This window comes from Neofelis nebulosa, chromosome 10 (genome assembly GCF_028018385.1).
Source record: "Neofelis nebulosa isolate mNeoNeb1 chromosome 10, mNeoNeb1.pri, whole genome shotgun sequence".
Lineage (NCBI taxonomy): Eukaryota > Metazoa > Chordata > Mammalia > Carnivora > Felidae > Neofelis > Neofelis nebulosa.
Genome location: NC_080791.1, coordinates 3,594,056 through 3,606,479, shown reverse-complemented (window position 1 = coordinate 3,606,479; position 12,424 = coordinate 3,594,056). Strand labels below are relative to the sequence as shown.

Sequence of the window (12,424 nt, the reverse complement as noted above, 5' to 3'; positions counted from 1 at the left end):
ATTTTATATCCTGCAACTTTGCTGAATTTAAGAATCAGTTCTAGCAGTTTTTTGGTGGAATTTTTGGGTTTTCCATATAGAGTATTATGTCATCTGCGAAGAGTGTAAGTTTGACCTCCTCCGGGCCGATTTGGATGCCTTTTATTTCTATGTGTTGTCTGATTGCTGAGGCTAAGACTTCCAATACTGTGTTGAATAACAGTGGAGAGAGTGGACATCCCTGTCTTGTTCCTGACCTTAGGGAGAAAGCTCTCAGTTTTTCCCCATTGAGGATGATATTAGCACTGGGTCTTTCATATATGTCTTTTATGATCTCGAGGTATGACCCTTCTATCCCTCCTTTCTTGAGGGTTTTTATCAAGAAAGGATGCTGTATTTTGTCAAATGCTTTCTCTGTATCTATTGAGAGGATTGTGTGGTTCTTGTCCTTTTATTGATGTGATGAATCACATTGATTGTTTTGCAGATATTGAACCAGCCCTACATCCCAGGTACAAATCCCACTTGGTCATGGTGAATAATGTTTTTAACATATTGTTGGATCTGGTTGGCTAATATCTTGTTGAGGATTTTTGCATCCATATTCATCAGTGGGGTCTTTGTCCGGTTTTGGAATCAAGGTAATGTTGGCTTCATAGAAAGAGTTTGGAAGTTTTCCTTCCATTTCTATTTTTTGGGACAGCTTCAAGAGAATAGGTGTTAACTCTTCCTTAAATGTTTGGTAGAATTCCCCTGCAAAGCCATCTGGCCCTGGACTCTTGTTTTTTGGGACATTTTTGATTACTAATTCGATTTCTTTACTGATTATGGGTCTGTACAAATTTTCTATTTCTTCCTATTTCAGTTTTGGTAGTGTATATGTTTCTAGGAATTTGTCCATTTCTTCCAGATTGCCCATTTTATTGGCATATAATTGCTCATAATATTCTCTTATTATTGGTTTTACTTCTGCTGTGTCAGTGTGATCTCTTCTCTTGCCTTATTGATTTTATTTATTTGGGTACTTTCCTTTTGATTAAACTGGCTAGTGGTTTATCAATTTTGTTAATTCTTTCAAAGAACGAGCTTCTGGTTTCACTGATCTGTTCTACTGGGGGTTTTTTTGTTTGTTTTTTTTTGTTTTTTTTTGTTGTTTTTTCTCAATAGCATTAATTTCTGCTCTAATTTTCATTAGTTTCTGTCTTCTGCTGGTTTGGGGTTTTATTTGCTGCTCTTTTTTCCAGCTCTTTAAGGTGTAAGTTTAGGATGTGTATCTGAGACCATTTTTCCTTCTTTAGGAAGGCCTGGATGCTATACACTTCCCTCTTATGACCACCTTTGCTGTGTCCCAGAGGTTTTTGGCTGTGGTGTTATCATTTTCGTTGGCTTCCATGTACTTTTTAATTTCTTCTTTAACTTGTTGGTTAGTCCATTCATTCTTTAGTAGGATGTTCTTCAGTCTCCAAGTATTTGTTACCTTTCCAAGTTATTTGTGGTTAATTTCAAGTTTCATAGCGTTGTGGTCTGAAAATACGCAAAGTATGATCTCGATCTTTTTGTACTTGTTGAGGGCTGATTTGTGTCCCAGTATGTGGTCTATTCTGGAGCACATTACATGTACACTGGAGAAGAATGTATATTCTGGTGCTTTAGGATGAAATGTTCTGAATATATCTGTTAAGTCCATTTGGTCCAGTGTGTCATTCAAAGCCATTGTTTCCTTGTTGATTTTCTGTTTAGATGATCTGTCCATTGTTGTAAGTGGGGTGTTGAAGTCTCCTACTATTATTGTATTATTATCAATGAGTTTCTTTATGTTTGGGATTAATCAATTTATATATTTGGGTGCTTTCACATTTGGAGCATAAATGTTTACAACTGTTATGTCTTCTTGATGGATAGACTCCTTAATTATGATATAATGCCTTTCATCATCTCTTGTAATAGTCTTTATTTTAAAGTCTAGATTGTCTGATATACATATGGCTACTCCAGTCTTCTTTTGTCAACCATTAGCATGGTAGATGGTTCTCCATCACCTTACTTTCAATCTGAAGGTGTCTTTAGGTCTAAAGTGGGTTCCTTGTAAACAGCATATAGATGGATCCTGTTTTCTTATCCATTCTGTTACCCTGTATCTTTCGATTGGAGCATTTAGTTCACTGGCATTCAGAGTGAGTACTGAAAGATATGAGTTTATTGCCATTATGTTGCCTGTAGAGCTGGGAGTTTCTGGTGGTGTTCTCTGGTCCTTTCTAGTCTTTGTTGCTTTTGGTCTGTATGTATGTATGTATGTATGTATGTATGTATGTATGTATGTATGTATTTATTTATTTATTTAGTCTTTTCTCCCCTCAGAGAGTCCCCCTTAAAATTTCTTACAGGGATGGTTTATTGGTCATAAACTTTTAATTTTTGTTTGTCTGGGCTACTTCTAATCTCTCCTTCTATTTTGAATGACAGCCTTGCTGTACAAAGAATTTGTGGCTGCATATTTTTCCGATATAGCACATTGAATATATCCTGCCATTCCTTTCTGGCCTGCCAAGTTTCTGTAGATAGGTCTGCTGCAAACCTGATCTGTCCTCCCTTGTAAGTTAAGGACTTTTTACCCCTTGCTGCTTTCAGGATTATTTCCTTGCTTGAGTGTTTTGTGAATTTGACTATGATATGCCTCGTTGATGGTCAGTTTTTGTTGAATCTAATGGGAGTCCTCTGTGGTTCCTGGATTTTGATGTCTGTCTTTCCTCAGGTTAGGAAAGCTTTCCTCTATGATTTGCTCACATAACTCTTCTACTCCTTTTTCTCTCTCTTCATCTTCTGAGACCCCTATGATTCTGATGTTGTTCCTTTTTAATGAGTCACTTGTTTCTCTAAATCTTAAATCATGCTCTTTTGCCTTAGTGTCCTTCTTTTTTTCTGCTTCGTCATTCCTCAAAAGTTTGTCTCTATGTCGCTGATTTGCTGCTCTGCCTCATCCATCCTTGCTGCCATGGCATGCATTATAGATTGCAGCTCAGTTATAGCATTTTTTATTTCATCCTGACTAGCTTTTACTTCTTTTATCTCCACAGATAGGGATTCTAATCTATTTTTGACTCCAGCTAATATTCTTATTATCGTGATTCTAAACTGTGGTTCAGACATCCTACTTGTATCTGTTTTGGTTAAGTCTCTGGCTGTCGTTTCTTCCTGCTTTTTCTTTTGGGGTGAATTCCTGCTGAGTTCTGTGGTTCAGGTTGTGCAGACTGTTGTGTTAATCCTCAAATCAATTTTCTAGGTGTGCAGGATGGTTTAATGTTGATCTGGCTGTATTTCATAGATGCAAGACACAAAAAAACTTCCATGCTGTTCCACCAACTTGGCTCCTCCTGTATTTTGTGTGTTTGAACAGTGCATGTCAATGGGGCCAACGCAATGACCTTTCTAGGGTGCAGGGGCTCCAACGGTCCTACCCAGATCTGCTTGCTCTTCTCTTCACACTGAGCACCAGCAATGGGAAGCAAACGTGAATGGAGGACCATGTTAACAGGTAGTTTGTCAGTCAGTCAACAATGCATCTGTCTAGTGCCTTCTACATGACAACCAAACAGACCCGGCATAAATGTTGGTGGAAGGCTGCATATTTACTTTCCCTGCCAGTCCACTTGGGTCTCTTTCAAATGAATGTGTGGAAGGCTGCTGGCACAAGAGCAAGTGTAGGCTCTGTGTGTCTCTAGAATATGTCCAATCTGTCCACACACTGCTTATGGTCCTGCTCCTCACTCCGGCCCCTTCTCTGCCTACGCTTGTTGTATCTTTATGGCATTGTTCTTCGAGAACACTCTTGTTTGGCAGTGTGGTTCTGGTTCATCATACTTGTGGGATTTGAGCACAAGCATGGCACTTCCAGCACCCCTCATTGTAGCTTTATGGCACTGTTCTTCAAGAACCCCCTTGTCTGGCAGTATGGTTCTGGCTCATCATCCTTGTGGGATTTTAGCACAAGGATGGCACTTCCAGCCCTTGCCCTCAACTCCTTCATTCTGTAACCAGGGAAGGTGGGAGGGGACAGACATACACATGCCTCCCTTTGCCTCCTCTCCCCAGGGAAAAGGGATGGCACATGTAACCCTCTTTATGAAAATACCCACCAGGGTTCCTTCACCCCATGCATGTGCCCCTCCATCCACTATCTCCCACTCCTAACCCGCAGAGGTGCCAGCCTGTGGAATCGGGTTAATGAGGGCCGAAGACAGACACTGCAGTGCCACCAAAGGAGATACTGAAGAGGGAGCAGGGGCTGCCTTGCCAGCTTATGATTACTTTTTCTCCCTCAATTACAAGTTGGAATCGCCATAGGAAGCTCCATTGTTATGTTTACACATGGTTTTTTTCTTTGCTCTCCCACTGGCCCGGCTCCAGCAGGAAGGCAATGATACATGCTTAAAACACAGAGTGAAGTGTGTTCTCCTCCTGACAGAATGGGCTAGCCTCACACTTGGCAGCTGGTAACAAGTAAATATTTGGCATCATCAGCCTGATGAAAAATGTAATAAATATCAGTAAGCAAACATATTTAAGTGAGCTATAAAAACAGTCTAAATCCTAATGAGTTAATTATAAACAAAGATAAATGCCCGAGGTCGCCATGGGAAGTTTATAAAAAGGGAACTCCTCTTCATCCCAGTGAGGGTTTTACAGTTAAAGGTGTTTTCCCTGAGGATTAGGAAATACACTGAAATGAGGCTGAATGTGTACCAAGCACTAAAGATAAATTTTCATCCCTTCTTGGATAACACCAGGTTAGTGTCTGAAAGATTCTTACTTCTCCTGAATTTATACATCAAAGATCTCTGTTTTGCTAATGTGTTTCTAATTTTGTTTTTAATAAGAAAATTGGGCCATAAGCATTGTAAGTGGCACAATTCATGGGAGATGTGTGCTGGCGTCACATGAACCTGCACAGTAACTGGAAACTGGGAGGCGGGAAGTCGTAAGCACCCCTACACACTCAGCACTCCTCTGAGCAGCTCCGAGGCCAGGTGACAGGTGCGCAGTCACCCCTGAAAATGTTCCCCATCTCACACCCCTCAGAAAGGAATTTCAACGAAGAAGCAGAGCCAGTGATATTATTTTGGTGTGAACTGAAGTCATTACACCATATTCCTTGCACTTTTCTGCTCTGTTATCCCCCTACATTACCTATGGACGTGAGTTTACCACAAGCCTATGCTGGTAATGAGTGACAGAGGACTGAGGTTCCCAGGTCCATGGAACCATGTTGCCTAAACACTCTATGTTGTGATTCAGGAAGGAGGGAAAGAGTAAAAGAATAGGGCAATGTGAGAAGAAATAGAGAAGTGGAGCTGAGAACCCGAAGGGAAGGCAGGCGAGCTCTCTGGAGCCATTTATTCAATAGGCTTATTTACTGGAAAGTTAAGAGAGGTATTGTGGAAAGGTATCTCATGCCTCTTAATTTGTTCCTATTTCTGTGATTTAGATCTCGACTCTTTTTGCAAAAGGATTTGAGGCAGTTTAAAAATAAAAGGCATGTATGCAGCAAAACCCAAAAAGTAGAAATAAAATAGCAAGATCTCTGCCCTCCCCACCCAAGATCCCCTCTCCACCCCCTTCCCTCCTTGCTCTGGCTTCAGCGCAGGGGAGCAGCACACATACATTATGCCACCCACAACATTGTTTCCTAGGTTTTTCAAAATATGTTATGCTATGTGTAGAATATAGTTTTGTTAAAAAAAACAAAACAAAAAAAAAAAAAAACAGGCCAAAGGAAATAAGCCAAACCAACCCAAATTAAAGTTTTCTACTCTATGTCTTGACAAATCCATGTCTCCTAGGGACAATTTACATAATGTTATAATAATAATTCATATATTGAACAAAAGATATTCAGCAACCCCTGAAATAACGCTGTGAACCTGGAGACGGCCAATGCGATAAAACGTTGAACATTAAGCATTAAAGAGAAGGATGAAATAAAACAAGAATAGCACCAGCCACTGCTTACTCTGGCCTCCAGAATGGGTGCATGAAAAACAATGACAGTGATCCTTACAAGTTTTAAATGTTAGGGGCACCTGGGTGGCTCAGTCATTTAAGCATCCAATGCTTGATTTCGGCTCAGGTCATGATCACACAGTTTGTGAGATCGAGCCCACATCAAGTCTCAGATGATAGCATGGAGCCTGCTTGGGATTCTCTCTCTCCCTCTCTCTCAAAATAAATAAATAAATGAACATTAAAAAAAAAGAATTTTTAAATATTAGGTTTATATCTCTTCATCTTTCCCTTGATCATAAATTCATCTTGTGACCCGTGGTGTTGGGAATGGCCATAGATGCATCATAAATATGTACAATTCTGTGCAATACACAGAAGTAAAAAATATTTTCCTTTGAAAACATCTATTTCAAGTGAGAAAATAATGACTTCTTATATTATTTAAATTAACATCTTTTTTTCGCTCAAGGAAAAATGACATCTTGTTAAGTAGATTTGACAAAAATTCAAGGTTTTATAATGCCAAAAATATGGATTAAAGTGTTCTAAATATTTAGCTTGATTATATCTAAATCAAGAATGTTCTTTTTCAGTGCTCACTTCAGTAGCACATATACTAAAACTGGAACGATACAGAGAAGACTGGCCTGGCCCTTGTGCAAGGATGATACACAAATTCATGAAGCATTCCATGTTTTTTGCAAACTGGTGCAGCCACTCTGGAAAACAGTGTGGAGGTTCCTGAAAAAACTAAAAATAGAACTACCCTATGACCTAGCAATAGCATTGCTGGGAATTTATCCAAGGGATACTGGAATGCTGATGCACAAGGGTACATGTACCCCGATGTTTATAGCAGCACTTTCAACAATAGCCAAATTATGGAAAGAGTCTAAATGTCTATCAACTGATGAACGGATAAAGAAGATGAGGTTTATATATACAATGGAATACTACTTGGCAATGAGGAAGAATGAAATCCTGCCATTTTAGCAATGTGGATGGAACTGGAGGGTATTATGCTAGGTGAAATAAGTCAGTCAGAGAAGGACAGATATCACATTTCCACTCATATGTGGAACTTGAGAAACTGAGCAGAAGATCATGGGGAAGGGAAGGGGAATGAATAGTTACAGAGAGGCAGGGAGGCAAACCATAAGAAAGTCTTAAATACTGAGAACAAACTGAGGGGTAATGGGGGATTGGGGGGGAGGGGAAAATGGATGATGGGTATAGAGGAGGGCACTTGCTGGGATGAGCACTGGGTGTTATATGTAAGTGATGAACCACGGGAATCTACCCCAAAACCAGGAGCACACTGTACACACTACATTTTAGCCAATTTGACAATAAATTATATTAAAAAAAAAAAAAAAGGATGTTCTTTTTCAGGTTGCTCCATACTTTTTCATGATAAGAAAAAATTTAATTCAAGGACCATCTCTATAGGAGAATTTTTCATTTTGACTAATATAGGAATTATCTGATACATTAAAATACGGTATCATTAAAAAACAAAACAAAACAATTGAGGCACCTGGGTGGCTCAGTCGATTAAGTATTCAGCATTGGCTCTGTCATGATCTCTTGGCTCATGAATTTGAGTCCCGTGTTGGGCTCTCAGCTGTCAGCATGGAGCCTGCTTGGGATTCTCTCTCTTTCTCTCTGTCCCTCCCTGCTCATGTTCTCTCTCTCTCTCTCTCTCAAAAATAAACAAAGATTTTTAAAAAAACACATGGTATCATTAATAAAATTTGAATTACATGATTAGTTATGAGAGCATCAAAATTATTTGATACCTATTGTCAAGGACTTTGTTTTTTTTTTTTTCTTTTTTTTGTTCATAGCAGCTTTATTTATAATAACCCAAAACTGGAAACAGCCCAAATGGTCATCAAGAGATAAATGGACAAATTTTTGTATATCTATAGTGTAATACTGCCAAGAAGGAAGGAAGGAAGGAAGGAAGGAAGGAAGGAAGGAAGGAAGGCAGGCAGGCAGGAAGGGGGAGGGAGGGAGAGGGGGAAAGATAAAGAGGGAAAGAGAGAGGGAAAGAGAGAAAAAGACAGAAAAGTAAAGAAAGAAAGAAAGAAAGAAAGAAAGAAAGAGAAAAAGGAAAGAAAGATCAAGGACTTTGATTAAGTCATTCATCCACTTCATGTTTATGGCATACTTATTAGGGGTTACTATGCTACACAGAAAAGATATAAATGCAGCAAGATATAATAATTACTGCTAAAAGATATATTTCTGGGGGAAGAAAAGATATATAAATATACACATAATGTAATGTGAAAATTACTATAAAAAAGGATTCTGCACAGGGTGTTCTCTAAGTTCTTTTCCTACATGAATTGAGAAAAGATTTGGACATCTCGCTCAAACTAAAATATGTTGTTCCAAGTGAGCTCATTGTTTAGATACACTGTGTTGTCCCATATGGTAGGTAGCCATTAGGCAAATGTGGCTACTTAAGGTAACTAATTAAAATTTAATATTCAGATCTTCAGGTTCATAAGCAACATTTCAAACATATTCAATAGCCTTAAATTTATCAACTCAAAAATCTTACCAAAGTTTTATTCCAAATGTAAAAACATCACACTGTGTCTCAAAGGCAAGCTCTTGGCTATCAAACAGAATCTTGTGTGCCATTTCCTAATGAAGCTATAGCAGGTGAGTTAACTTCATCCTAGTACAGTCTTGCTCATCACTGCATTCTTTTTAAAAAAAACTTTTTAAAATTTAAAATTAAAATTTTTTTAAGTTAAAAAAATTTTTCTTAAAAAAAGCAAGGGAGAAAGCAAGGGAGGGGAACAAAAAGAGGGAGACAGAGAATCGGAAGGAAGCAGGCTCCACACCATCGGTGAAAAGCCAGACATGGGACTCGAACCCGTGATCTGAGATCATGACCTGAGCTAAAGCTGGACATTTAACCGACTGAGCCACCCAGGCACCCCCGTCACTGCATTCTAAATACGTATCAAAGTGTCCGATACAGACAAGGTGAACAATACATTTTTATTGAATGGTAAGTGCATAAACTGAACGAATAAATGGACGAACACTCTCTTCTTCTTTGAGAGGCCGTCAAGTGAAAAGAAGCCGGGAGCGACCTGATAAACAGGATGCTTATGTGACCTACCATCTTTCTTTTTCTGCCCACCGTTTCTGGGAAGGAATTTGGAATCTAATACATATTTATTTATATACAATACCATCTGGAATATAAAGAAACATTAAAGATAACAGGAATGGACCTTAAAGACAATGCAGTTCAACTTTCCTCCTTCTCTGTCCCTGTCTCTATTTCTCCCTGACATATGTGGACAAACATACAGGTAGGTTCACACAGTTCACCAAGAGCAGAGCAGAACTTGAAGAGAAGTCTTACATCAGAGGAAAGAAAATATCATTCCTTTGACGACAATTCATCATAAAAACACTACCTTAAGTTATGACAGACTGAAGCTCTTGTATTTTATTTTATTTTATTTTTTTTAATTTTTTTTAACGTTTTATTTATTTTTGAGACAGGGAGAGACAGAGCATGAACAGGGGAGGGTCAGAGAGAGGGAGACACAGAATCTGAAACAGGCTCCAGGCTCTGAGCTGTCAGCACAGAGCCCGACGCGGGGCTCGAACTCATGGGCCGCAAGATCGTGACCTGAGCTGAAGTCGGCCGCTTAACCTACTGAGCCACCCAGGCGCCCCAAGCTCTTGTATTTTATAAGATCAGTGTATCACTACGGGGAGTAAGATTTCAGAAATAACTAAGTGGATCAATGAGATAACATATTCCAAAATAATGATTTATGACGCATCAGACAGCCATGTTCCACTCAAGATTGTGGAGAAATTCAGGGCCATATTAAGGCAGTTATTTGTAACAGGAAAAATGTTGAAATAAACAGTTAAGGATAACTGAAGATCGGAGAAAAGTACTAAAATGTACTAAACCATCTTATTTCTTGACAGGTGGTTTTGTACATTATAAAAAAAATTCTTATCTTTAAAGTGGATGTGTGCTCTCTTTTTCTGCATGATGTGAAAATACTGATGACTCTTAGCCAACTATGTTTATGAGAGAAATTAATCAAGCTCACAACTGACGTTCATACCTCGGTTGGTGATAGTGATACATAATTTTAAGCCCACTATCTAAGAAGAAATAAATTGATCTTGTGATCCTAAACTTATAAAATGAGCACAACAATTTCAAAGGGAGAAAAAAATTATTACTGTCTTTTGCAAGTACTTAATTGAAACCAAGAATATCGGGAAGCACGGTCATGTCATGATAGAGTGAACCATCTCAACACCACGACACGGCCACAAATTTCCATTTATAAAATAAGTAAATCACAGAGATGAAAAGTACAGCATAGGGAATAGAGTCGATACTGTAATAACACTGTATGGTGACAGATGGTGACCACACTTATTGTGGTGAACACTGAGTAATGCACAGAAGTGTTGAGTCACTATGTTGTACCCCTGAAACTAATATAACATCGTACGTCAAATATACTTCAGTAAAAAATATAAAGAGCCATCTTCCTGATATGTTATTCTTTCATTCATGCAATTACCCCTTGGGATAAAGGTGTCTGTTTTGAAGATGGGTTGTATTACTCTACTAGAAGGCAGTGCAAAGGGCTGGCTGTTCATCCTGCAGCAGCTACTAGAGAGAATTCAGAAATTTGAGAGCGTGACTTGCATTAGCTGGTTAAAAGCAGGACAGGGAGACAACAAGGAAAAGCAGGCTTTGTTCAGCAAGCCAATAGGAATGTTAAAGGTAACAAGATGCCATATTAGAAGAAACAGAGCTTGTTCCATGAAGGGTTTAAGCCTTGGGAGGCAGAAACTCAGCCAGGAGAAAGATTCTTTCAAGAACGAAATAGGCCTGCTTATACTAGAGAGATTCCTGGACAGACGGGATGGGACATGGCTCAGGGTTGAAGCATCTGATGTGCTACACAGGGGTGAGGATCCCGGAAAGTACATACTAGTGTGAAAGCAAAGCACCACTTTGAATCCCTGTTTGGTAGGGAGGCTGATGCACGAACGCCTACAACTTTCTTCTTGCCAGAGACTGATGGACCCAGGCACAGAGGGAAAAAGTAAGACACAGGACCCACTGATATTTCTATGAGATCAAGATGTCATAAAATAAGGATCTTGTGCCCAAAGTGACGAACTGAGCTATATCATAAAGAACCACATAAAGAAGAGTCTCATCTATATATATCCCAGTATGTATTTCTTTCCATCATGATTCAATTTTTTAACATCGGAAGTCAACTTTATTCAGGTGTAATTTTTTTTTTTTTTTTTTGCATTTGACATTCATATGTTACAACTGATGAAGCTATACTGACATATCATTATCACCTAAAGTCCTCGGTTTACATTAGGGTTCACCCTTGGTTTCAGACGTTCTATGTGTTTGGGCAAATGTATAATGACATGTCTACCATTATCATAGTGTCACATCATGATCCAATGCCAGCATCATACTGAGCAACTTCGCTGCCTGACAAATCCTCTGTGATTCACCTGTTCATCCCTCTTTCCCCTTAACCTCTGGCAACCACTAATCTCTTTACTGTGTCCACAGCTTTGCCTTTTCCAGAACATCATATAGTTGAAATACAGCATGTAGCCTTTTCAGATTGGCTTCTACACTTAGTAGGACTCTGCATTTAAGGTCCCTGCATGTTTTTTAATGTACTGATAGCTCATTGAATAATATTCCATTGTCTGGATGAACAACATTTATTTATTCATCCACCTACTGAAGGACATTTTGTTGCTTCTGAGTTCTGGTAATTATGAATAAAGGTGCTATAAGTATCTGTGTGCAGGTTTTTGCAGGGACATAAGTTTTCCACTTATAGGTAAATACCAAAGAGCACGAATGCTACGTCACAAGGTAAGCACGTATTTAGTTTTGTAAAAAACTGCCACCTTGACTTTCAAACGACTGTACCATTTTGCATTCTCACCAACAATGAACAAGAGCCCCTGTTGCTCTGCATGCTCACCAGCATGTGTCATTGTCAGTCATCTGGATCTTGGCCATTCTAATAAGGTAGTAATACCTCATTGTTGTTTTAAGTTGCCTTATGGTTCAATTTTCAGTGTCCTCTTGCTGAAGGATTTTTCCAAAAGTTAGAAATGAACAGAATGATTTCTCTCATCTATCATACATGCTCTAGGATGCTTTGGATTTTTAAATATTGGAAAATGTCATCACAAGACATGGGTAGGCTCCCATATTTCCAAATGAGAATTACGGCATGTGGCAACCATGCAAAAAATACATTGATGATATTAAGTTTTCTAAACTTGTTACTGAAAGGAAAATTTAGCAAGAAAACCAATATAAAATGTACTAGGACCACCAGTGGTGTGACATCTTATAGGATATACCATCTCTGAA

The 12,424-nt window shown here is 38.8% G+C and overlaps 1 protein-coding gene and 1 non-coding gene across 12 annotated transcripts in view; one reads left to right on the top strand and one right to left on the bottom strand.

Annotated features, from left to right (window-relative positions):
- GRIA4 (glutamate ionotropic receptor AMPA type subunit 4) overlaps positions 1 to 12,424 on the bottom strand; it is a 408,691-nt gene that overhangs the window by 244,746 nt on the left and 151,521 nt on the right. The gene's annotated exons all lie outside the window — the stretch shown is intronic.
- LOC131489025 (U6 spliceosomal RNA) lies at positions 6,572 to 6,678 on the top strand. The gene has a single exon (XR_009250385.1). It is a non-coding gene; the product is annotated as a U6 spliceosomal RNA (small nuclear RNA).